We start from the raw sequence: 27,884 nt of genomic DNA on the forward strand, positions 1-27,884 counted from the left end.
AATGTTAGTACAGGATATCTCTCCTGAGACACCCCCCTCAGCACTGATAAAGGCTGATTCATCAGTCCAAGTTTATCTCCTGGCTCAAACAGGGAGAAAGTAGCAAGACATGAGAGAATGTGGTGGGGAGGGCTGATGCCCCTACCCAGAGAAGAAATCTGGGGCGAGGGGTAACTGGCTCTCTCCAGTCAACAGCACCACCAGCAAGTTTTCAGACTAAGTTTTCAGACACAATGATAGTGCTGGGATGCTAGTGCTTAAGCGGTGCCTGAACGCTTTCCCCAAAAGCCCCGATGACAATTTTGCATTTCTTTTGCAGCCTCACTTGAAATATTGTGTGCAGTTCCGGGCTCCACAGTTTAAAGGATGGTAAGATACTTGAATGCATCCAGAGGAGGGCAACAAAGCTATTTAGAGGGCTGGTAGGCCTTGGACACCAGGTTCGTTGAGCTTGGAGACAAGGAGGTTGAGGGGTGACCCCACTGCTCTCTACAGCTTCCTGAGGAGGGGAAGTGGAGACAAAGGTGATGGTCTCTTCTCCCTGGTATCTAGTGACAGGATGCACAGGAATGGCTCACAGCTGTGCCAGGGAGGTTCAGCCTGGACTTTAGAAAAAAATTCTTTACCATGAAAGTGGTCAGACACTGGAGCAGGCTTCCTAGAGAGGTGGTTGGTGCCCCATGCCTGTCAGTGCTTAAGAGGCATTTGGATAATGTTCTTAATGATATGTTTTGACTTCAGGTCAGCCTCAAAGCAGTCTGACAGTTGGACTCAATGATCTTCGTGGGACCCTACCAACTGATTCTATTGATTCACATTTTGAAGTCTACAAATGCAGCACAGCTGAAGTTCATTGTTTAACAAGTAGGGAGGTGATTACCAAGTTTTTCCCAGGCCACTCACTATTTAATTCTTACTGGGGTGGTATGAGATAGGGATTCTCCTTGTAAGCTGCATTTTGTGTGGTGATGACACCTTGGTGGAGGCAGTTGTGTTCCCTACCCACCGAGTCAGCAGCTGCCTGACCTCCTGCTGCAGCAGATCTCAGGTGAAGAACTAGGGTGTCTGGTGGGGATGGTGGGGATGGTGAGGAGAGGTGTCGCTTGGGGCAGCTTAGGCAGTTGTCAACACACCTTTACTAAGCCAGGCCGTAAGATACGAAGCCTGTGTTCATCCTGTCAGACCTGCAGCAGGAATGAGAACCTGTGGTGAAAAGTGGGGTATTTGGGAGGGAAGCAGCCGTGGCTTCAGTCATGAAACAGGAGCCCACAGTTCTAACATGCAAAGATGTGCCAGCCCTCCAGATCCGTGTGTGTTGGTATCCAGAAGGTCCTCAGGGCTGGCCTAATGCTTGGAGTTGCACTTTGACTGGAGGTTGGTGCTGGGCACACCAAAGGAGTGTGCTGCTCACCTGCAGGTGAGCAAAGGGGGTGAGCTCTCAGTTTCCTTGTGAGCCTTTGGGATTGCAGCTTGCTCCACACTACCTGGGCTCTCTGTATGGCTGCCTCAGAAAGGTGATAACCTTTCATATGTTTGCTTTGGTGTGGTTCCCAAAACTGTGTGTCTCCTTCATAGCAACCTCCCTGTTAAGATATATTTGCCATGAAGGATGATGAGACCTAAAACTCCAATTACAAGAGGAAATAACTTAGAACTGCTTTCTAAGTGTGCTTTATAATTGGAACAAGTGATTTCAGTACAACCTTCCTAAGGTTCTTGCACTAGCTCCTGGTCTAGTGTCCCAATGTGACAGTGACCTTGTTTTCATGGATCGACCCCTTAGCGGCGGGGTCCCTCACCAAGCTGCACTTGGATCAGAGGGAACAATGCGCATGTACAGGGATGGTACATATGGCTGGAGCTCAGTTGCTCTGCTATGCAAAGTTTCTTTGGGTAGAAATACTGTTTTATGTTTACGTGGCAACTTTTCTACCTGCTATGTGTTTTGGTTTAATCATACGCAGTTACATCTGATCCCTGGTGTGCTGTCAGATGTGCACGTTGCTGCATGCAGTGCCTTTGAGGGTGGTAGTGAGCACAAGTGACACCTTAATAAGGGTCTCTGGAGACATGGCTTCGGTACTAAGCTGCCCCCATCTAACACCTTTTGCTAGTTTACAGCTTATTAGTCACCCATTGCTTCTTTGAAAACATTGTTTTTAATATTCCTGCTCTGGGCTGAGTCCTCAGAAGCCCTGTTGTGTTTTGCTGATGGCGGCTGCTTTTTCATTGCCCAGGTGGGAGAAGTGGGATTTGAAAAGCTCAGATAATGCTGATTGAGTTATCTGCTTGTGAAGAGGGGATTTAAGCAGATCAAGACATTAATATTAATCATGTGTAGATGCAAAACACAGGCTCTGGAGGCAGAACAGATCACAGGCACCTGGGCAGTTCTGCCAGGTATCAGCCACCTGTACTTATGTGCACAGCCACCCCACAGGCAGATGGGCTCCGGGAGATGCACAGCACCCAGAGGTGTGGGGAGAAGAGTGGGGCGATGGAGTAAGCGCAGCACAGAGAGCTGGGGCTCGGGACTTGGTAAGGCTCCTTTGCTGGAGCCAACCTCTGCCTGCCCCTGGGCTGGTTTTGATCCAAGCTCTCTCCTGTTTCATGGCTTATATCGGTGTGGTTTGTGTGGTGGTTGGTGAAGAGGCTGCCTCCCTTTCCTCAGGGGGAATAGGGAGAGCCTGGTGTGTCTGCTGGCTGAGTGCAGGCTGGGCAAAGCAGTCACTGCTGCCAAACGGGATTTTGTCCCCATGCCTCCGGGGGTTAGGCTAGGGTATGACGTTCCCTCTGGCCTGTTTGTGGGCTTAATGAGCTAACTTATCTGTCATCTTCCCCATGGCAGATGGGGGCTCTTCAGGATTAATTAAGGATCATAACTGTGACCTAGTTACCAAGCTGGTGTTACTGTTACCGAAGCTCCAGGAGCCATCAGGCTGAGAGAGCTTCTAACCCTTCTCTGCTCTGGTTACCCGCTTGCTCTGTCCTTCTGGGACTGTTGCTGAGCCCCAGGTGGGATCGTGTTGCACCCATTTCTGTAACAGATAATCTCCCCTGACTGGTGGGTAGGGAGCTGCAAGCTTCCTGCCAGCAGTGCACCAGCTCGGAGGGGAGATTAGGGATGCTGGCCTACATCTTGCAGTGTTGTCTCCTGTTTGGGGGGGCTGAAAGTGGGGAGAGATCAGCTCCAAGATTAGGGAGAGCAGTGCTGAAGACAGTGGCTTGGGATGGTCTGGTTCTGTGCTACCAAGCCTTAAACTGTGCTGAAGGGATATTCTAAGGTCTTCCTTCCTCAAGGCTACTCAATTCCTTCTCATTTCCAGTTTACACTTTACTGCAGCAAACCTTTAGGAATACTTTCTGCAAAGGAGCAGAAATGACTAGAGAATGAGAAGCAAATTAAGTTCAGGCTCTTCTAATACTGCTTGTTGCCTGCCAGAATTTCAGCCAAGGCACTGTTCCACCTGGGAATGACTCAGTCCTGTATTCCTGTGGTTTACTGCGATGAGACCCTTCCTCCAGCTGGGGATGGGTTGCACCACGAGGACCACTATGGCGACCTGTCCCCTCCATATCTTCCTGCTCTCTTCTTCCCTCCCTTTGCTGCTTGTTCAATGAGTTTGCCTTGCACAGCGGGTTGAATCTCGAGCAGTAAGGCCACTGCATACGCTCGCAGCCATGTGCACAGGGGCTGCACGTGGCGCATTTGCTGCCCACGTGAGGATGGCTAATGTTCCCAAGACTCTTGTCGTCCCCCCCCCCCCCCCCCCCCCCCCCCCCCATGGAGATGGTCCTTCACTAGCCTGTTGTTTTGAGCAGGGTCTGGTGGTCTCCCCAGTGGGATCCCAGCAGCTCCCACTGATTTCGGATGGGAAGAGCTGGCTCTTGAGCTGAATGGGACCCCTGGGAAGCAGCATTTTGCTTTGTCCTTGGAGGCGCATACAGTGGGGGAATTGTGTTTGGCTTTTCTCCTCTGCCTCGGAAAAAATCTCTTATGTTCCAGTGACCTGCTTATTATGTAGGTCATCATCAGCTGAAAGGAAAAAACAATCTCAGAAGTAGGAGGAATGCAGCAGGGCTCCTCCGCTGAGCAGTTCTTTCTGCAAAAGCACAGAGTTGTGGTGGCAGGCAGCCTGGCCTCTCCCCTCTCCACCTGCTCTGCTCAGGATGATGGAGGAGGAAAACTGCAGCTGGAGGGATGTGTGATACCCTGAAAGCAGGCAGACTCCCCAGGATCCAGTGTCCCCTGAGACGAATGAACAGTGCATTAAGGCAGACAACAGGGACTTGAGTCCAGCGGTCTGGGATTTTTGTCCTTTAATGTCTTCCTTGAGCTTGGTTTCAGTAATTAGGAGGCCCGTCCTGCCAGTCGTGTGTCTGCACAGCAGAGACTTCTGCCATGTGTGCTGGGGGAGCAGTCCCTGCTGGGAGACAGGACAGTCCCACTATAAAAAGGGGACACGGAATAAGCAGATGCCTCTGGATGCCAATAGTAAAACTGGGACCTGGACCAAAATTCCTCTCTGCGTTGTGCCAGTGCTTTTAGTCTGGGGCTGCTCCGCTTTGCCTGCAGCAGAGCTGACACTTTGTGATGCTCACTGAGAAGAGAGAAAGCCCTTAGAGGGAACTGGAACCTAGGCAAGGGACAAATTGCTGTGTGGCTGGGAGGAGGTTTGGTGAAGTCCAACTTCACTCATGCTTACCTGTGATGCAATAACTCTTACTACCCCTCACTATCCTCTTTTCCTTCACAAATCCCCCAAATATCAGCTGGAGACACCCTGCGCCCTGGCTACTTCTTCCTTGGGGAAGTGTGTTTGTGTGTTTGCTGGTCAGGCAGGTAGGCAGGCAGCTGCAGCCCTTTCCTGTGCAGGAGCATCGATGTGCCTCCGCATTCTACTTGCTCACCGAGGGATTTCTCCTTTCCTTCAAAATGTGTAGGAATGTGATGTGTTTGAGACAGACTTGATAGGAGAGCCTGAAACCACTAAAAGGCCTCACTAGTAATCAGAAAGGAGGTGAAGAGGAGCATGGGTGTGTGGTGAGTGTGCAGTGAGCAGAAGGCTCTGCCCCCTCTGCCTTGGTGTTGGCCAGGTCCCTTCACTGGGTCTCCATCACAGCCATATCTCACCGCGTCCACCCCTGCAAAGCCTGAGTGTTTGAAGCCTCTCCAGCTGCAGGAGGCTCCTAGCACAGACTTTGAAGGTCCAGCTGATCTTTTCCCAGAACATGGTTTCTTGTGAAGCTGCTTTCTTTCACATGTGCTATCTCCTGCAGCCGTTACACCTCATTTTGTACTGGCATCCGCTGTGATGTCTAGATAAAATGCACTCGTTTGTCTGACTGGACTGTCCTTCCTCTTCAGCATCTTGATTTTTGTGGTCTCTAGCTCATGAAGATCTCTCCCCAGACCTCAGTTCCTCTGCCTTGTTGATCCTTACCCAGGCCATGCAGGGTTGTCTCTGACTCCTGAGACACCAACCTGGCAATGCGAAGCAGTGAAGAAACCTCCTCCTCCTATTTTCAACTCCTCTAAGGATGGCACCAATGTACTTGTTCATCTGCCAGGTGAATCACACTTTCTCCCGCTATCTGAGCAGACTCAACTAACATGCAGCATGCTTCCCCTTGGCTCAGGCAGGCAGCTGTGGCTCTAGGAGAAAGTCTTGAGGACTGCTCCTGTTGCTTGTAGCTGTCTCACCCAAGGGTAGGCAGTCCTTGTCTCATCACACCACGGTAGTGTAGAGAAGTCAATGTAGGAAGCAGTAGAGCAACGACAGCTTCAACAGAATAATAGTCTTTCACCCACAGTAAGAAGGCACTTCCTGCGCTTTGCATGCCCTCGTGGAGCAGAACATCAGGAAAGCAGAAAGCAAGTGCATGTCCCAGCTCAGGGCACTGACGTGTGATCTGCTGGTGGACCAAAGACAGCTGGGATGTCTTACTCGAGAAGCAGAATTAGGATAAGTTCCTAGCACAAGATCTTCGCAGTTAGGCAGTGATCAGTGCCTTGGAGCTGGGATTGTCACGTCAGCCTGGTGGATCCTTGCGCAATGCAGTGGCTGCGCACAATGCGGACAGCTGGAGCTGTCATGTACTCACGGTGAAAACATGGAGGATAGCTCTTATCTTTGCTTGGAGGAAGGATTTGATTAGAAACTGTCTCATAAATGTGTGGTTATTGAATGCGTTGCTCACTTACTATATATGAGCCATCTCCATAAATGTGCCAAGAGCATCTGTCCTCGGCTGCCAGGCAGCTGCTCTGAAGGAAGGCAGATGAGCCTCCCTCGTCACAAGCTTTTCCTCATTGAGCTTTTTCTGAATCACTCCCTGCATGGAGCAATTCTCCAACAACATTAAATACCACAGCCAGGGTGAGTCAAGCAGATCTTGTCAAGGCTGCCTTATTTTTTTTTCCTCCTTTTGTTTTTATTTTAAATCAAGCTTCAAATCCTCTGTGTCAGTGGGTTCAGTGATGTTTCTAGCACAATTGATGGCAACAAGTAACTACTCAGGAATGGTATGTATTGTATGGCAGCTGGGGAGAACCTCCTGTTCCAACATCTTCAGCCTGTTTGGGGCTCGTTTCCACAAAATTGGATGGTTGGGCTGTGAAATAAATCATTTTAACCGTTGATTAACTGAGCTTACTTATGTCTGTCACATTGTGTCCACAAGTTGGTGAGGCCATAAATGCAATGAGATGGAGTGTCTTAACTGAGTGCGAAGTGAGGCAACCTGGTGCTGTAATGAATGGTGATGCTTTCCCAAGGGGTTAACGGGTTCTATGGTCCAGACGTAAACCAGTCCCAAGGTGTTGGAGGGCAGGTTGAGATCTGTGCAAGCAGGCTGGGGTTCTTGCACGTCCTTGGGAAGCATCTGGTGCTGCTCAGGATAAGGGACAAGGCTAGGTGGCCCTTGGACTCAGCTTCTTGTGACGGAGGAGCTGGCAATACTCTGCGTAGCCTGGGGCTCTGTGCAGCTCTCTGTTGCAAGAGCATATCACTTATTTGCTCATCTTCAGTTAGTTCATCTCAAGATAAGTTGTGATGTTTTTTAATGCAGGTTTTCACCCAAACCACAGGATAACAGTTTAACGGTTACCATAGCCCCACGTGTTGCCAAACTGTAGTGACCGTGCACTGCTCGTTTGTTCACAAGATATTTTCAGATACCTTCAAAGAAAGCAAGCAGGCCACGTTCCCCACCAGGCCTACCTCAAGAAGAATGACATGGCTTAATTAAAACCAGACAAAGCCATAAGGATGGCAGCCCCTCGTCGGCCACTGACTTCTCTGTGAGCTCAGCCCAATGCAGCCACAGCAGCTTGGAGTGGGACCATGCAGGGAAAGTGAAATATGTCTGTGCCTGTGCAGGAGACCCACTTGCAGGCTGTTATCAGAGGCTTTGGTACTTGGTGCTGCTGCTTTCTTTAGGGATGTAAATAAATGCTTGTTCGTCTGCTTAGTCCAGAACTGGCTGTACTGTGGGGAATAATTAACTAAAATAACTGGGAGTAGGTAAGGATGAAATCTGAGGACAAATCTGTGCAAGTTTTGTTTGTTTGTTTGGAACACTGCATCTTAAAGCAGGGGGGGCTCATACACAGCTTGCAGCTACACCTCCTTTGTCACCACCTAAAAATCACCACTTTTACTTTGATCTATGCTAGATGAAAACAGTTCAGCAGGGACTGAAAACCTTGATTTATATCAGCCAGTTACCCAAATGTGCCCTCAGATGGCTCTAGGTGAATCCCAGGCTCAAATTCTTCACTGTCCTTTGTGGCATGGCTTGTGTGGGCCTGGGACTCATGGATTTGGTCCCCTGTTATACCACTTCTTGCCTGGGTGGTGTTCTGTGCTGATTTCTGTGCCCCTGTTCCCTCTGACATCCTGACACTGACCTCTGATGTATATGGAAGGGTGCTGTGTGCTATTGGGTGGAGGCTTCTTGTACTCTCCATGTGGTATTAAAAATAGAGGTGGTGGTAATGCCATAACACCAGGTCCAGCATTGGACATGTCCCAAAACCCCAATGGATAGGCTCAAGTTGGCTGATGATGTGGTTTCTCTGCCTGAAATGATAATTTTGGGATGGCCCAGCTTTAAAAGCATCATAAAAAGCATGTTTCATAAAAACATCTTTCAGCCCACCACCTTCATAGAGGAACAGCCCAGGGCAGAAGAGTCCTGAGGGTGCAGAGAGGCTAACGCAGCTCCATAGCTCTTTGTGCTGGGTGACATTATGTATGGGGACAGGAAAATAGACCAGTGTCCCAGTGTGAATCAGCCATCCATTTACATACAACTTGCTCCTCCGGTGGTACCAGTTAGTCCTGCAGGGTGACGGGCTGAAAGCATAAAGGACCAACTCTCCTCTTGTGACAGGACGTTTCATGCTAGGCAGTTGTGACTGGCTGGTGTTCACAAGAGAAGAACAAGACTCCAGATTTGGACTGAAGAGCTTTGCTACTGTCTAGATTTTCAGAGCTAAAGATCTGGTAGCTAGATCAAGACTGCTCAAGCTGTTTGGTTTGGAGATTCAGGCTGCATCTCTGGAAACTGAGGAGGTGAGATACAAGCAAGGATTTGCTGATGTGATGCCTTTTCAGTTTTGGCATTGCAATTCTATTGCACGTGAAAGGATTTTTGCTGGCTACTGTATGATTCTCTACTGGTTTCTTTTGGCAGCTGTTTTATGCTGAAATTCATGATGGCATGGTTGTGCTGTGGCTGTGCTGATTGCCTGCAAGCAGCTTTGAATGCAGTGGCAATGTTGCAGTTTGAAAAGCTCAAAGAGCAGTGAAGCTTTTAAAGGTCTCTAAGAGATCTCCAAAACTGCATAGCTAGAGGATAGAGTCCTTACGGTACCCTGACCATGAAAGAGGCTGTAGCAGATTTGAACCATCACAGCCATGAGGAAAAACAAACAAACAACAACAACAACACAAAAACATACAAAAACTAGTTATCCAAATAGCAAATCCATCAGGGACTAGGATTCTTTACTCTTGCTGTTGATGGAGCTCCTTGCATGGCAGAGGAGCCACCATCCTCCAAATTAGAAACCAAGTGAGCTGAAAAGTTTCTGGATTTACTGCAACTATCTGCCAGTAACATAGGGCAGGGAAAGGTTAAACGTTAATTTCTACATAGTATTTTCTACACTAAGAGATGCAGCTTTGTTTTTTGATTTTGTTTTTCTTTTTCATTTGCTCCATGCTAATTCAGCATGGCTGTCTGGAGGGTGGGATGGCATACACAGGGGTCGGGGGAAGAAGAGATGTTTTGGGTGAGGATACAATGTGGATGTCCACCTCTGCAGGATGTTCTGCAGGGCATGCAATTCTGCAGCTGGCCATACCAAACACAACCGAGCTGGGACTCTGTCCCAGGCAAGACACTCCTCGTGGCAAGCATGGGCCAGGAGGATTTGCTCTTGGTACCCAGGGCTGCTTCTTCTCTGGAGTTACCCTGCTGCAGTCAGTCCCATTACACATGACGGTATTGTCAGACAAATGAGGAGGTGATGACTTCACCTGTGTTATAACCTCTGCCCTGGGTTTCTCTTAGCCCTGTCAGTTGTGAGTCACTTTTTATAGACAAATGCATGCAAAAGAGAGGAATACAGGGTAACGCCAGTACTTATATGGGTGTTTGGATAGCAGGCTATGTTTGCAGAGCAGAGACAGAGCAGTTGCACAGTCTGTGTGACTAGTTACTGACTCCTAAGAAAACCAGTCCAATATCTGTTTAGCCACGTGACGTACAGCTGTAGTCCAACGACCTCACTCTCCATAGTTGCTTTTGCTATGTAAGTCTTTTGATTTTCTTCCTGTATTTGAACACGCATCTTTCCACCTCCTCTACTGCATAAAAAGATTAAATCAAAAGCTGTAAGTGCATCAAAGCTGTACAGCTGTATTTTCTTGGGAAGGGGAGGGATGAATAAAAGATATGTTTAACTTGAAAGAACTTAATGAGGTTACCAGTGAATTTTGTTTAAGACTCTTCTCCATGCTGTAAACCCAGAGCAAGCAATGAGTGGTAATATTACTGGCATAGCAGCAACCATGACTCTGCTCGAGGTCCATGTTGGTGCCACACCACCCTGAACAAAGATCTTCACCCATGTAAGATCTTACAGTGTGGTTGGCACCAGGAACTCTACATTATAATTACCTCAACTGAAGGTGAGATGAGGGTATATCTTTACGATAACAAAGAATTGTACCTATAACTGTTGAATAAACATATATAAAGCAGTAAAATCATGCTTTTGCTGTTTGGTTGCAATTGCGATAGTAAGGCAGCCCACTCCAGAGGTGGGGCAGAGATTCTGCCCCAGTGCAGTCCTGAGCTAAGATGGCAGACAAAAGGTAGGTACAACTGATTGTTGGGCTAGCACAGGACAGTTGGAAATCTTTGTTTATAATTCAAGTAATCAGTGATGGAAGTTTTTCAAACTCCTCTTCCTTGGGTTGTTTTTACCCATGATATCAATGATTGCAACATTAGCATGACTAATCCCATGCATGGGATTTGTATAAGATGTCTGTTTCGTCCGAGGTTGGACTGTTTGTTTGCACAGTGTGTTGTAATACTTCACAAACAAGAAGCAGAGCAGGCCCAGTGCAGAGGTGTCTGCTCTTGTCGGAGACAGAGGCTTTTCTTCTGCTCAGGCTCACAAGAGACAGAAGGAAGAACTAAATGCATGAGACACCTTGAGAAACAAGTGTGCAAAATCCCACTGCTCCAGGTGAGGATGCTTTACTTTGTGCAAACAAAATTGAGCTTCAAACACTTGGTAAGAAGTGCAGTGTTACATCTTGATTCTCAGCTCACTGTATGCAACAAATGAGTCAGACCAAAGGTTCATCCGCCAGATGCTAAAAGATGTCCTGCTGGTGTGCATTATACTCGTGGCAATCCCCTGATACAGCCCAGGACCTGAGAGTGCTGGTGAGCCAGTTCCCTGTTGATCTGCCTAACCCTTTTATGAACTTGCTTGGGTTGGCTCTAGAACTTGGCAAGAAGTTAGTTCTGTATCATCTGAAAAAGTACTTCCTTCAGTAAATTAGTACTGTGTGCTAAATGTCAGCTGCATTTTCCTGCCCTCTAAACTCTAGGTCAGTGTATCACGCTGTGATAAAGCTTGCTGGTCTTTACAGCTCACAGTTTGAAAGGTATAAGGTTTCCTTTTGGCTAAGTATCCAGTCAATAGCTTGCATTTCAGACGTCTTTTGTCATAGCGTAAGTATTTATGGCAACTATGCTTTGCTGGAGAGTTTTTTCCCTGAAGGTCAGGACAGTTGACGATAAAATTGTGTAACCCTCCTTGTGCTTACTGTACATCTGCACTTTCTAATAAATGTTTGCTTACTAGAAAAATACCCTTGGAGTAATTTGACAGAACTAAATGCTGCCAAGCCTAATTGTTCAAGAAGTTGACTTAATCTTTCTGATTATTTGAAGGGTGGTTCAAGTTGGGTCCTTTCCCTCTGCCTTCTGGTTGTGATTCTTTATGGTGTACTCGGGTTTATGACAAGGACCACTCTGCATAACTATGAAAGCAAAAGGCTGGATGTTCTTAGCACAAAGTTCTCCTACACCCTGAAATCAGACACTGGTGATCTTCAGGAGAGTGTAAAATACAGAAGGGTGTGTAATAAAAACAGCAGGAATTGGAAACAATTCCCTGGCACCTTATCTATATTTATAATGGTATTCAGACACTGTCCACACTTGGCATAGGTACAGTCTTCTGTGAATGAAGCACCCAATTTGAACCAGTACCCAGGGCAGGCAGCACCATTCCTGCGTTGATTCTCCATGGAAATACCTCGTATGGGACAAGTTTCTGTGGGTCGCTTCCTCATTTTGCTCTTCTGCTTATACTTGCGCAGGTTCAAAGTTACTTTGAGCGTGAAAAACAGGCAGCGGCCACGTAGCTCTTGAACTGGTGTAAATAGGAATGCAGTCATGTTGGAGGCTGTGAAGCCTGATCAGGTTAGCTGAGGTCTGGTCCTTCTGTGCTGGGGTGCTCATTAAAGAAACCAAGCAAACCTGAGGAGCAGTTGAGTTGAACTCTGTGTTCTCCTGGCTGCTTGGAGCATCCCAAAGCCCAGCACATATTTTCCATTTGGAAAAAATCCACAGGCTGTGGTAGCAGGCTGTGTAGATAAATATCTACTTATTTAGCAGGCTAAGCAAGAGTGTTTGTACTTGTCTGCCTTTAGGCTGGCCTGGATTTTGTCACTGTGATCTGCCTTTCCTTCCCAGCTACTTCCTTCTGCACTTCAGTAATGCGGGATATGGCGTCACACTTGTGTTTGTCTTTGGAGGAGTAAACAAAACAAAAGGCCAAGAGGCAGCTACTTAAAACACATTCCTCTGCTGTGACTGGGGAAAAAATTCTCTTCTTTAGATATAGGCATCCACTGTTTGCATTGCTTGCCCTACTGGCAGGGGTTATGGGCTTTGTCTGGTTCACTTAGTTTGAGCCTAGCCTGTCTAATCTTTCTGCTCTCTCTATTTTTGAGATGCTTGATGTGCTGCCCCTTCCTCCCACAGATCATGAGTTCCAGCTGCTTCCCACAGCTCCAGGAGCTGATAAAAAAAAAAAAAAAAAAATCTGGTACAATGGATCAAGGTACAGTGATAGACAAGAACGCACTTGTCTTGATAGGGCTTGCTTTATCTACCAGGCGCATTGCAGACCTGACACTGAGCTGAGAGGCAGTGGCAAAGGAATGTGTCTGCCCTCCAAGAGGGAGGGAACCTGACCAAGAGATGCAGGGCTGCTTGACTTGTAGTGGAAAGGAAATTGCTCTGAGGTGCTGCAGGGGACCGTGACTTCTCCTGCACCTTAGGGTGACAAAGCAGCACGTCTCAAACTGAAGACAGTTACAGCACTTCTCTTTGTTTGACTTCTCCATCTTCCTGTGACAACCAGCTCTTGTTTTCCTATCTCTGCTTTCCCAGGAGAAAAAGGAACGAGTCAGTTCCTGAAGGCAGAGTTAGGAGAGGTGGCTGCAATCTCTGGGTCCTGGTGCTCCACCCTGAAGGCTTTGTCCTGCTGGCAGCTACTGCACGTTGCTTACTGTTCCTTGGTTTGTGTAAACACTCGGGGAACTTCAACCTTGCAGCAAACTTAGATTGCTGAGGAGTTTCTGGTTGTGTAGTGAAAGCCAAAAGTTCAATATAGACCCTTTTCAAGGGTTTGAACGTGTAAGAAATGGGCTTGTTGGTTGAATCATTGTTGTGCATTGGAGATTGAAATCAATTGAAACTCTGCTCCTCTAATTTCCCAGTACTCATCACATTATTAAAGCTCTATTGCAGTGCAGTCCAGTGAGTTTTGAAGGACTCAGGTGTAGAAATAAAGCATTCTGTATGGGGAATTATTTGTGCTGCTGCTGGTGAATCTCCCTCTGTTGCCAAGTTCTTCATTTTCTGCCATGATAGTGACAAGTCTGATTTTAGCACTGTTTCCAAGCTGGTGCTTAGGACAGGCTGCTTCTCTGCATCACTCCTGCTGACACGGAGGGTTTATGGTACACAAATGCTTGCTGTGATGTGTTTCAACATGGGAACCTTGCTCATTAGAAGGAATTGCAGCCCTTTTGCAAGGTTAGTTTGTTACTGGGGAGCTTTTTCAGCTGCAGATCTTGCGGCATGTGGAGAGTCCTTGTTCACAGGTCTTTAGATTCTGGCCTGAAAGAATTTTATCAGCATTGTGCCAGTGTCCAGAGCATTGGGTCAATATAGCCTGTGTCAAAGACACAAAGCTGGCTCAGCAAGAGCTGCTGCCAGCTCTTCAAACCCAGGGAGGGTATTCTGGGGCAAGCTTCCTTATGCACCCCCTTTCCCTTCTTGTCCAATATAAGGCCAAACATATTCTTCCTGGTTAAACTCCTCTGAGGCTGGAGAAGTCAAAGCGTGAAGGTCACAACAAAGCCAGTCCCCAGGAGAAAGTGCTCTGAAAGGTAGGAGCGCTCCAAAAGATCGGAGCTTCATCCTGGTGCTGCGTGCCTGCAGCATGCGGGGAACTGCCAGGGTTGGACAGTGCCTGGTGGCTGTGACGACGGTCACTACATGCCATGTCAGTCACAGCTTGCCCCCCCTGGGGTGCTGGGCCATGCTGAGCTGTATGCGGGGCTCCTCTAAAAGACGATCTGCAGCTCAGAGGGGAAGATGTTGATCTTCCACTAGCTCTTAGGCTTCTCCGGCAGCACAAATATAATCAGTGATGGGGAGACTAGAAATTACTGTGCAGTCCTGCAGTGTTTAGAGGTGGGAGAATTTTGCTTGGTTTAAGAAAAAAAAAATGCAGCCAAGGCTTTTAAGATGTTTCTCCAGTGGATCACAAGCTGGCCAACAACTATATGAAAATAATGCTTTCTGTTGCTTGTGCCACCTTTCTTGTTGCTGTAGCTTGGTTGTCAGGGAAGGGGGTCCACTGTGCAAATACAACACGAACGTCAAAGGAAGGGAAAACACTGTTCTTATATTGCTGTGACTTTAATGTTCCTACTTTCCCTTTAGTGGTGATAGCAACACATCCCAGCACAAGCATGTGTTGTTATGGTAGTGCTAAGAGAGGGGAAAGAAGCTGCAGGGGAGATGGTTAGGAGGATGCTACAGAGTTAATGCTCATTTGAGACAGGGCTGCCATGACCTCCTGCTAATAGATGTTCTGTTGAATCTTTCCTTTCGGTATGTAAAGGCAGTAAATGCAACAGATGCTTTGTTTTGTTCTGTGGTCTCCCCTGGTTGTGTTGAACTGTTGTTTCCCTCTATGGTGTGCAGAAATGGTGCAGAAAGGAGAGCAAACAGCATCCCTGGGTCCTCTGGAGGTGCAAGACCACTGGTGCATAAAGGTTTACAGCAAGGAGCAGGCTTGTGCTCATCTGTGCTCACCTGAGCAAACTCAGTGCTCCCAACAGGAGCTTCTCTGGAAAGCTCGAACTCCTCCTACCCTCTGTTAATCTGCATGCTGAGGACTCAGGTGGTGCTGGATGGTGCAGCATTACCCACTCTGACCAGTCCTGTTCCACCATCAGGGTCTCTTCAGTGATGGCACTGTGAACAGGGAACTCTTTGCCCCAGAGGTCTCTGCTACATTCCTGTGCACTCAGCACACGTTTGCCTGGTACTGATCTCCGTGCTGTCTGGGTTCATGCATTCGGGAGTCCAGCCAAGTCTGAACTCTGTTCACCCCTGTGGGAAACAACAAAGTTCAGGGACTGAAAGCAGCTGCATGTCAGTGACATCAGCAGAGAGACTCCGTTTGCTTAGCAAGCACCTAAATTTAAATAAAACAAATGCCTCTGGAGCCAAAGTGTTTGGGGCTAGCCTGTAATGTAGAGAAGAATGTTCTTATTCATGCCACAGAAGGGGGAAACCTATGGACAAAAGAGGTGTATGTATTCAGAAGGAGCAGCTCCATATCTGGGGTCACCTATATTAGGAAATATTTTTAAGGTGGTTTTGATCTACATTCATGCAACAGATTTGAAGGTCTTACAGTGCCTTAAGATGCTAGAAACAGTGCAAGTGGTCAGGGACAACTTCACAGATGACCAGAAAGATGCCGATGAGATTCTGCCCAGATTCAGCTTGCCAGGCTTTCTCACTCCTGAATCTTTCTGCCCCTTTAGACCAGTTCTGGAAACAGGCATGTCTGAACTCCCTTCCCTCTACATCTCTTGAACAACTGACTGAAAGCACCGAGACCTTCACAGAAAAAGTGACAGTGTATTCCCCTGGCATTCCAGGGTTAGCTGTACCTCTGTGTCAGTATGTCTCTGTCCCCTTGTCACCCTTCCCTCGCCATTTGAGCTAGATGAATAAGCATGATAAGCTCCCCCAACTCTGTCAACCTTTTCTGGTTATTGCTACAGTCAACTCATATGACCTTCCTCCCTATTTTCAAGGTTCTGATAACAAGCTTCTAAGGACAGCCTAGTGACCTTTGGCTGAGCTTCCTCTTCACACTCTGTTGGCTTTTGCTTCATTGCCTAGTTGTAACCCAGCAGCAAAGATCAGTTCTGATACAGACAGAGCCTGTTCCCCTCTCCTTCCCCCATTTAACCTTCACAGGCCAAATCTCTCCCAGTTTGCTTGAGCAAATTTGCATGTGGGACAGTGAGAGATTTACTTGAGGTAAAGGTTTTGTCCCACTGCCATTTTTCTTAATTCCCTAAGAAAGGAAGGTAATCAGAAAGGCAGGTGGGAGGGAAAAAAACAAACAACAAAAAACCACAACTATGGGCTATGAACAAATGGGTTTGGCACAGATGTGAGGATGAAGTCATAAGGAGGAGAGAAAATCACAAGCAATATCTACCCATGGAAGCAATGGGACCATCACTGTCATCAGATGAGCTTCCCACCTTGGTAGACCTAATCTCTTTTGGGGTGTCAAAGCTGTCTGGAGCTGCCTCCTTTCACAACAGCAATGAGGGAAGTGTGGACAGCAAGTCTCAACTACATTGATCTTTACCTGTGATTTTTGGTTCCTTGTAGCTGCCTGCTTAGGCTGCTTAAATCTCTGCTGTGGTCTCTGGATGGAAAGTGGCAATAACAGTGCGTCTGTCCCATCCCAGCTGGTTGGGCTGACACCCTCCAAAGTATTGCGGAGTTGGTTGCTTGAGCCCCTGTGTCCATCTTCAAGGTGTATTGGGATGGGACACAAAACAGCCATGGAAGACCCATACTGTGGTCAGGAAGACAGGATGACTTTGCTCTGAGAGTGCTGCTAGTGACTGGGTGACCTGGTAGCAGTTGCTGGTTCCACCTTAGATAGTATGCGTTGCCTTGACCAACTCCATTTCTCTTTGTGCCTCTTCTTTACGCTGCAAATATTTCTCCCCATCACTGATCTCACTGAGAACCTCAGCTTTTGCATTAAAAAAAATGGTTTCACCATAGCTGTCTAAAGCCTAGCACTATCCCCCAGTTGGCATATTCTTAATGATGCAAAAGGATGAACAGAGACTGGCGTGTTCAGTATTTTAAGTATTAATAGGACACGTGAAAAGTGGGGTTTGCAATACCGAAGGCAAACTTTCAGCTTAGTAGCTAAACTTAGACCCACTCTAGGAAGAAGTTCAGTGCTTTCTGAACTGGGCTCGAAGTCAAAGGTTAGCTGTAATTTCAACCCAACGTGGTTGCCTGTTGCCTTGTACACAGCCACTCATAAACTGTGCTGCCAGCATAGGGCTCTTGGTCATTATGATAGAGGTAGCAGATCCTGGGGCTTCTGGTCTCATCCTGATTCATGGTCACACAAACCACCCCCAGGGAATTACCATATAACGGTGAGAAAGGAAAGTGGAATTGGAAAGGGTCTGGAACTTGTTTCTATCCCTTGTATTTACACCCCTGGCTTCCTCATGTAATCAACAAGCCCAAAAGCTGTTCCTTTCATGAGCAGCTGCAGCTCTGTCCTGATTCTGTCTACCACATGTGGACTGTGAACTGCCAGAGCCTTGTCTCAGGTACATGTTAGAGGTGGAGAGGCTGCAGAAGAGTCAGAAATTGGGTATGTGGGAGTAGGCTTCAGTGCTTCTCTGAGCCACTGTATACTGCAACAAAGACCATGCTTGATTTTTAACACATGCCAAATGGGAAGTCAGCTCAGGAAGAAAATCTTATGCCCACTTTCCTTTGCAACCTCATGCTTCGGTTTCTTAGCACATCTTAGATTGCCACCCAAGGAAAAGAGGCCTTAAAAGGGGTTTGGGCCTACTTATTGGAGGCAATGATCTGAAAATGGCATTGCTTCCATTTATCTGTTCATACAGCACCTGCATGTCTCAGTGCCCACAGGAGGACTTTGCTTACTGTAGGCTTCCATTGGCCTTACTGCTAATCATCCAAGCACATTTCCCTAGAAAATGCTTCCAGTTTTATATATATATATATAAAACACATAATGTAATATATATATATATATGTGATATAATAGTGGGGGAGAAAGGCTCTTTAGCTTCAAGAAAAGCAGAAGGATTTGATTTCTGTGAAAGTTGTATTCATAAATTTCTCCAATGATAGGTTTTGAGTGGCCTTGATGGATTACATGTTCAGCTGTTCCACCTCCATTGCACTACAGACACCATGGGACATGTCCTCATTACAGCATTTGTAGGATTAACAGCCTCGTGGACAGCCCCCTTCAGACAGAAGATCACTGAGGGAGGACAATGCAATCGGGTAATGTGAGATCTTTATTGTCTGAAACTCAAGACCCAGTCTCGGTCTGATGCCTTCCATGGTAAAATATCCACACCTGCTATCCCAGAAGAGGAGGAAATTACAAGCGGGAAGGCTGAGTTTGTGGGATGTGGTGGTAAGGCAGAGGATGAAGACGTGGACCGCAGTCGCCACCTTGTGACTGCTCGGGCCAGTTCCCAATTGCTGGAGATAACGGAAACGACACTGAGTCTTATTTTTAGAGTTAAAAGCCTCATTTTAGGTTCCAAAGCCCCCAGTTTGAGGGCCTCGATGAGGGACTCATATTTAGGGCCAAAAGCCTTAAACCCTCCTTTTTACTGACCTAAGCCTCATTCTACAGGCCAAGGCCTGAATTTTAGTGTGCAAAGACTGATTTTAGAGTCCAAACACCCATTTTTAGGACTCAAAGCATCATTTTAGGTTCCAACCCCAAAGTCTCCTTATAAAATCCAAACACCCCTTTTTAGTGTCCAAAACCTCATTTTTAGGGCTGAAAACCTCAATTTCATGTTCAAAGAATAATTCTTAGAGCTCCAACACCCCATTTTTAGGGCCCAAAGCTTTACTTCAAGTGTCCAGCCCCCTTTTTGACAGTCCAAACCCTCATTTTCAGGGACCAGAACCTCCATTTGGGATACAAAGCCTTCTTTTTATCACCTAAACCCCCGTGTTTTTGGGCCCATGGTCTCATTTTGGGGGCCCAAAGCCTTATTTTTAGGGTCCACAGACTTATCTTAAGGTGCAAATCCTCCTTTTTGGAGTTCAAACCTTATTTGAAAGTACAAACCCTCATTTTTTAGAGCCCCTAGGCACTCTTTCCCTAGGAGTGACTTCGGAGAGTTGGGCGTGTATAGGAACTTGTGAATACCCCACTGTTTCCCATATTTATATTTCAATGATTTGCAGAAATGTGCTATTTCAGATTGGCCGTTTGCCCCTTTCACTACAACGTAGTCATTCCCCACTGGTACTAATGCTTTATTTAAAACTGAATATGTTGCACCCGTATCCACCATAAGTTCCACCTCTTTTCCCTCCTTCCCCAGCTTCATTTTTATAACCAGCAGTTGAGCCAGAACTACTAACATTCCTACATCCTCTTTCCCTGCTCATTCAACTTCAAACAGCTCTGTCAAATACTACATGCCACACCTTTAATACCTTCAACAACCCTTTTAACACTTCTTTTATCTTTCTCTAGCCTGTACTTTTCTAATGCCAACACCGAAGGCTCAGTCAGGGGTCAACTTAATTCCATACCTTTTCTCTCTAAGATGCTGAAACAGCATATCAGTATACAACATTTCATCCTATTTTTCTTCTCTCCTCAAAAACAACATTAATTGCAAGATAGTGTTATAGTCGATTGATCCATAAAGTGATCCATAAAGATCCATTGCAGCAATTAATATTGAAGGAGTATCTGACCAAAAAGGAAGGCTAAACCACAAGTGTTAGTGACTTTTCGTTTTGGGTTCCTTTCCTTCCTTCTGGAAGAAAAATTAAAAAAAAAAAATTTTTTTTAAATGCTCAAAGCAAAATTTTGGGAATCTTACTGAATGATACAAAATACTTGGAAAATTGAGGTATCTTGCATTACATGTCTTTTCTAGTGCTTAACACAAAGTTCTCCAACACTTAGTCTTTTTAACAATGTAAGGCTGCGTAGAGTACAGAGGTCTTAGAAATGATGTTGATAATGCGTATCAGTTGAATATGCATATTTCATTAAGCAACACTGTAAGAACTGATAATGAAAACTAAATAATTTATGCCTTTTTATTCTGAATTAAGTTTCATATAATCTAAGAAAGCAAAGCTATGTATACTTTGCCCAGCAGTGGATACAGAATAAAAAAAAGCAACTGATGGAAACAGAATAATTTAGCTGTAAAATTAACTTAAAGCATGAGGAATATTTTTTTTTCTTAAGTGCCCAGATGGCTTGCTCATGAAATTTTTACTTATTTTTTTCTAATTTATATAGCTCAGCTGAACTCCTAACCTACTAAGTAAGGATTTCTTTTCGTGTTTTAGTAAGAAAGGGCTGGTATCTTCCATTTGGGAGAGACAGTTTTCCTTCACTCAAGGTGGAAAGTTGATGAGCCAAGCAAGAGGTGATGTAGCTGGAGGACTTGTCATGGATATAGACAATTGCTCAGTAATGGCTGTGGACTGCGAAGACAGACATTATTGTTTTCAGATAACATCTTTTGATGGTAAAAAGTAAGTATTCTTACATTACTGTTAGCTATCTGCTAAGTAATAGCGTACTCACAATTGCTGTAGCTGTGTGAATGTGGTAGAAAGTACATAAAAAGGTTTGACTGCATTATGTGAGTGCTTATATGGGAACAGAATTTTGTTCATTTTCAATTGAATTGAAAACATAAGACTTTTTACCCATTAAATGTTGACTGTGCTCAGCATGTATGCAGAATCTTCAGACTTTATTAATTTGTTGTGCAATGTACGAACATGAAAATATGGTTTCCTGTCTAAATGGAATTGAGGCATTTTAAGTAGACAAAACTTTCTCTTTCATTCTCCTCTTTCGGGTCTTCAATCTTACAGGCAGAGAGTAAAAAAGACTATGAAGAGGTAAGCTTACAGGAGGTTTGCATGGAGTCCAGTGATTTTCTGTGGCACAGAGGGGAATAAATTAGTAAGAAAAATTGGAGAGCACATTTTGTATGTTTTAGGTAATAAATAGTGAACTTGCTATCCATAATAATAATAATAAGTTTCAGGGAGTCTGACAAAATATTACTGTATTTAAATACTGGAGGAAAAAAAATCTTGTTCTGATCATTGTCAATTTGTTTTCAGTATTATGGAATATTAATAAAAAAAAGCCCACAAAAAAAGCCCACGTTAAAAAAAGCCCTGCTTGTCAGGAATGGAAAAATAAAGGAGACCTTAGGTTAGGACACAGGTAATAAATGATACAGGCAGCTGAAAAGTGAGGAAAAACTGTTTTGTGGCCCCCGACGCATAGTCAGGGAAACATACTTAATGAACGATAGTTGAATCAAGAAATGGGGCATAATTTGCTTTTGGGTTGCTTTCAAGACTGCTTGCGAATACAGAATAAGGAAATACAGAAAATATGGTACTTTCAGCCTTGATTTATGTTCCTCTGAGATCTTTAATGGTACATTGATGTAAACCTTTGATGCTATTTCTAAGGTATTTAACTGGGCTGTGTCAGGTTGGCCTTGGTCCGTTTGTTCTCTTGAAATTGTATAGCCTAACTGAAACATTTACCCTCAGAAGGCCCACCGTACGAAGGGAGCTTGTAGTCAGCCTTAGTAGCTCAGAATTGTGATTTCCTGGGTTGAAGCTGCTGTGCTTTTAGATAGCTCAGGTGACAAGCCTGAAAACAAGCTGCTCTGGTTCAGTGGAACAGCGCTGCTAGCATGCATATATATAATCCAGTTAGTTGAAAATTTGGAGTTATAATCCAAAAATTGAAAAGCAAGGAGCAGGAACAAAGGGGTTTTCATAGTACAGTGAGAAAAGAGGTTTTAGCTTAGAGGTGCAAGAGATGGGCAAATCCCACAGAAGGCAGATGGAATTTTTATAATATTTGGAGGAAACAATGTAATTTTCAGTCAGTAAATACACTGTTCAGAGTTCAGAGAATACACACACAGACGCAGAATTACACAGAAAGCTAGGGATTGGAAGGGACCTTGAAAGATCACCTAGTCCAATCCCCCTGCTGGAGCAGGAACAATACTTTTTTTTTTTTTTTTTTTAAATTACATTCTATAGAATCATGATTTAAGCTTGTTTTTGTTTTGGTCTTCAGTGTGACTGAAACAATTCTTTAAGTAAAATCTGATATTGTAAGGTGCAGTATGCAGATAGCAGTGAATTTAATGGCAAACTGTGTGTGCAGAATACTGGTTTGGCTTCCTGAAATTACAAAGGAAGTGACAAAGATGAAACTAGTCAATTCAGGTATTTAATCAAGTTTCTTGAAAAAGTTATGAAAAAAATAATGTTTTCTCTCTCTTTTTTTTTTCTTTTCCCTCTCTTTTTCAGTGGATATGCACAATAAGCAACATATCTAAACAGATATATCTAAGCGAAAACCCTGAGGCAACTTCACTAAAATTGATAGTATCAGTAATCTCTTCAGATATAGATGTACTGAAAATTAAAAAGGGATTAACTGGACCTAATTGGGTAGCATGGGATTAAGCTGAGTACTTCCTACATGTCTAATCTGAAGCTTGTCATTGTATGGGTTGATGGTGCTTCATGAATTAATGAAAGCATACATTCCGTTGTTTCATTCATCTAGATGCTTATGTAGAACGCATGAAAATGATATGGCTTTTGTTTGGTATAACATTTTGACAGCTGCAAGACCTTTTAGTTGTATTGTGTATATGATACTTTGTTGCAAATTAACATGACAAATATCTGGACAGATACAGATATTTTCCTTCTCTAAAATCCTCTTTACCCAGTGATTTCTTCCACTGGCTTTACCCCATGAAGTGAAGCCATCAATATTAAATACTGATACTTCAGAATTAGTGATTTAATGAAAGATTAAAGTGGAATTCTTCAGCTGTACAAGGTCCATTATTTGCTGAAATAACATTGTTACGTAGTGGTTACTTCATAGTCATTCGTGTCTTGGTTTTTCAGAAACCTATAAACGTTCCCTAATTTCAAGTGCAGACTTTTGAATCTCCACGTTTTGTTAGTTAGTAGTTAAAGACAACGTGTCTCAAGTGAGATTTTTATTTTTTCTGCATGGCTACGTTTGCTTATTTTGTCAGACTTATCATTGCAATTTTACTGCTGGCTTTTACTAACATATGTAGTATTATAAAGCACATACAATAGCAGGAAATGTTACAAGTTAAAGAAAATACTACAACTATATTACTGAAAGGGGACAGACAGTTTATAACTTCTGTCAATTGCATGTAAAACTAAAATCTGAAAATGTGCTTTGAGGGCAATGTTTTCAGTTAGTTTTTCCCATCTCTCTATTGCAGGAAATTGCTGCACGTGTAAATCAGTCAGCTTTAGAAGCTGTTACTCCATCCCATTCCTTTCAGCAGAGGCACGAGAGCATGCATCCAATTTTGTAAGTTGTTGAACTATGGGTCATTTGAAGAACACTTATATAAAAAGAATCCTGGATAAAGCTCCAGTAAAATAAATAAATAAAATTGCAAAAATGTTCAGAACTAATGCTTTGATAGGCTAGAGGAACGTGTCCTGAATTCATCTTTTTATCATTGTTTAGCATCCAATAATGTTACAAATGATCCAGATTTCCAGCTAAGCATGGACAGTTTTGTTAGTTTTATCACATCTGGCTTGTTTGTTCTATGTATTGAAGAGATTTTTCTTAATGTGTACAACTCCTGGAAGCAGACCTCAGATTGTAGTATATTTCATATGCGTTAAGACCATCTGATGGCATTATTAATGCAAGTAGTAATTATAAAGTTTTCAGATTTGTTTGGAAGGTAGACTCCGTTGTATTTACTATATCCTAATTCTGTTCAGTTTCTTAGGTTTTGTTTTGGAATACTGTATTCGTCTTCCATACAGTTGAATTTATTATCAACCAACCTGAAATTAACACATCTTCATGTTCATTTTTTGTTTTGTTTCAGGCAATCTCATCCTACTGCAGCTCGTACTAGCAGCACAGGGTCACTGGGATCCGAATCAGCAACTTTATCTGCACTTTCCTTGGATTCACTTGTTGCCCCTGACACTCCTATGCAATTTGACATAATATCTCCGGTTAGTGAAGATCTGCCTGGTCAAGCAAAATCTTCAGGGCAGGCAGGTAGAAAATGTAGAGAGAAGGAAAAAAAATCCCCAAATAAATATTAATTTAAAAATATATATATTATATGTTTAGGCAGCAGCTCCAACACACACATTGCCTCTGTCCCTACTCTCTTTCTTGTCAAAAAATTTACAGTGACCAGCAAAGCAAAACAAGTATTTTTGGGTTAAATTCAGTTGTAAAACATGGCTTATTTACATACATTAGATTCAGAATGTTATTTTCTGTTTTGCAGCAGCTCTTCATGCTTTAACAGCTAATGATTTATTTATTGATTTATTTTAATCATTTGGTTTAACAAAGTATTTTCCTTTCCTATTGCTTGCTTACCCAGCAGCTTGGGTTATTTCCTCTTGGAAATTCAAGAGAAATTTGGTAGCCCTGCTTCCAGGTGATGATGGCATACGATGACACTCTTCTGAACCTGAAAGGTGAGTGAAAACGATCTAGGCTTCTAGAGTAATCTGACATACAGACAAGTTAAAATTGTCTAAGAGCTCATCCCAAAACATAAAAACCCTTTTTCCTGTTTTTATTATTTTTTTAAACCTTCCCATTCAAAAATAATAATAAAACCCTGTAAATCTGCACTGCATTTCTGGAACTGTACATACAGAATTCAGACATTGAGAAAACTTTTGCAGATTCAGCTGCTCTTGTAGAAAAAGAAAAATGGCTGAAAACTAATTGACGTGACTCTAGCCACAGTAATGTGTGTTGTATTCCCCTGTCCTCTAGATAAATAACTTTCAGTTGTACTACAGATACATAAGAGTTAAAATGATTTACATTTAACATTTTTTTGACATTTTTGTTGTTGTTGTTTGGTATTACAGGGGATAATCAGTTGGATAACTAGACCCGTGGGAACATACTGATTTAAAATCAATCTTGAACTGTATTTCAGGAATTGGAAAGCTTAATATTTGAGCTAAATTAAAGTCATCAGTTATTCTAAAAAAATCATATTTTTCATAGCAAAAATGATTCAGAGTTGTGCTCAGTATTTTCAATTAACCATACACGATCAGTAAAGAATAGTGTTGCCATCTGTACCAAACACTGCAACTTTATAACTAATTTTTTTTAAAAAAAGGCTTTCCTTACTTTCTGATACTGATGACATATATTTAATCTTTTTTTAATTTTTTGTGAGATCCTGTGAGATTTTGCATTTACTGTTCCCATCTAGTCTTAAATGTCCAGAGGAATCTAAGTGATAAAAGATGCTAATAGAAAGAATTTGTCTGTAGTATATTTACAGAGGTCAACATCCACTGGGAGGATTCTTGATTGAGTCCATGTTATTTAAGCATTGTAGCAATGCAATCTTGACTTCAGAGTTCAATCTAGAACAATTTTATTAAACTGGACATCTCTTAGTTAAGATTTCTGTCATGTAGACATAATTTTTCTCTTCGTTCCGAAATTTGCTTTTAGAATGTTAACCGTTGAGAGGTGATAGCTTCATTACTCCCATATTAAAATCTAATTCAAAGTTTACAAACCCTTGACAAGAGTTTTTGAGCTGCCAGTTAGCCAAGGAGAAAGGGTTAAGAAGTTTTAACTAATTTCCCATTCCCTGGATTCTTTTCAGCATTGCTATAGTGTTATTGAAAATGTAGACTTGGAAGCCTAGAGTATTTTCACTTGTTGTTGTTACTGATAGCACTTCTGTCTTTGAGAACCAGAAACAGACACATTTCTCTTGACTCTCTAGGAGTAAAACCCCATTGATGTTTTCAGAAAGCTGCATTTGAAATAAAACCAGTGACTTTTTTCAGTAAGTAATTCAACAGCTTGAGACAGTGATAAGAGATGTGGTGCTCCTATGGAATAATGAAAGTACTAGCTTTAGGCTGTAATTCCTGAATTCTATATTTCATTGCCTAAAACTGTACCTTTTCAAATATTAACAAAGCTTTGACTTGGGCTTAATTCGAGTATAAGAAATACCATGTGAGTCAAATTCTCTGTGGTAGCAATAAGACAGTAATACCTGGTACTTTGCCCATAATTTGAGCCCTCAAATATAGCAATTTATGTCTTTCTTCGAATTAAATTGCTTGCTCTTATGATTTATAATACATTATTCCTCCAGATTATAAATTGTGAAATCATTACATCTTGATCTTATTTGACGCAACATGAGATTGCAACATTATTCATTAGTGGTTCTTGTAATCTGACTCCTGATTTAATGTTTTCATTTTTTAATAGATGCACAAATTCTTTTGGTGAATCTGGAGGCTCAAAATCTGAAACAGAAGGTAAAAAAAAAAAAAAAAAAAAAAAAAAAAAAAAACATAAATTAATGGTGAATAATAGAATTTACAAATTAATTTTGTGCTTTCATCTGTACCTTCTTATTTAACACCAGTTTTAGAGTGCTTAGTTACATTACACTAGCAATGTATTATTAGACAAGTTAAATCAGACTGTCTGAAAGTCCTGTTTTGTTTTTTTTTAATCATTGTATTGCATCTTTTGTATTCATGAAACCAAATGAAAAGATATGTGACTTGCTGTTTAGTAATTGTACCTGTAATTTATAAGTACAAGTAAACTCTTCTCAAGTTATTGGAAGCCTGGAGTTTTCCTGACTGCAGTCCATCTTTGGTCTTGGAAGAAGTAGTTTTGAATGGAAGACCCAAAGTGGAGATCACTTACTCATTACTTCTGTTTCTCTTAGATTCAATTCTTCATCAGTTGTTTATTGTAAGATTTCTTGGCTCTATGGTGGTGAAGTCTGATGAAAGTCCAGACATTGCTTATGAATGAATGCGTTAAATACTAGCAGCTCAAGCTATCCATAACATTTTCCGGATGACAGAATCATATTTATTAGTCACGTGTGACTGTTTAAAGTAAGTTTGCTTCTGACTTCTACTGATGTTTACTTATAGAGTAATCTTCATTCACTTTGATAAAATTTACTTTCTGATTTGTTCTTAAAAACAATTTTTAGGTTAATCAATCCACAGACACAAGTTACAAGACTATGAGTAAGTAACTTTACATTTTGAGATAAATACCCAGTGACATATTTCTCTTACTTTGAAAATATTATGAAATGTTAGCAAAAATCACTGACAGCATGAAATTTCCACAAAAATTTCCATGAAAACTGGGAGACAGATGCAAACATCTAAACATAAACAGAAAAACACTAGAAAATCAGGCTTAAGGGGAATGATCTTAATAGGAGAAATAGGTTTTTGAAACATTTTTTCCATGATTTGATAGGGTAAAATCTTAAGAAAATAAGAATATTTTATTTTAATAATGTGTTTGTTTTGAAATATATATGTGGTAGAGAAGTATCATTAAGATTGGAGTTAAGTAAGTTCAGAAGTCCAATAGGTTTTGGTTGGTGTTTGGTTTTGTATGTTGTTTTTAATCCATAATTATGTTTAGTGTTGTATGTTTTTTTGATTGTTTATTTATTTTTTTTGCAATAAATATACATGGAAAAAAAGGTGGAATTCTTCATAGCATATGAAATGTGGCAAGCTTAATTCTTCAGTATTAGCAATCTTTATTTTTCGTATTTCGAAACTCTTCCTCCCCTCTCTGTCCTTTGTTTCTGCACAGTTTCAGGTCTGTCATTTAACTTCTTTGGGTCTTTTAAAGATGCTCAACTCGTCAGGAACTCTAAATTACCATTTCCATAAAAAGAAATCCTAAGCATATGAAACCTTTCTAATATTTCAAGCTGTGGGTTTTTTTTCCCTTTTCTTTCTTTACCTTTGTGACACTAAGTTCAAAAGTGCCCCAAAGCTGGGAGCTATTAAAGGTGGGA

General features: G+C 43.0%; 1 long non-coding RNA gene across 1 annotated transcript; it reads left to right on the forward strand.

Annotated features, from left to right (window-relative positions):
- The first annotated feature begins 910 nt into the window (after positions 1-910).
- Positions 911-27,783, forward strand: LOC121075759. The gene is made up of 8 exons (XR_005823140.1): positions 911-1,048; positions 20,237-20,475; positions 22,300-23,362; positions 23,901-24,079; positions 24,417-24,513; positions 25,803-25,865; positions 26,303-26,352; positions 26,775-27,783. It is a non-coding gene; the product is annotated as an uncharacterized LOC121075759 (long non-coding RNA).
- The last annotated feature ends 101 nt before the right edge of the window (positions 27,784-27,884 follow it).

Source organism: Cygnus olor, chromosome 10, assembly GCF_009769625.2.
Source record: "Cygnus olor isolate bCygOlo1 chromosome 10, bCygOlo1.pri.v2, whole genome shotgun sequence".
Classification (NCBI taxonomy): Eukaryota; Metazoa; Chordata; class Aves; order Anseriformes; family Anatidae; genus Cygnus; species Cygnus olor.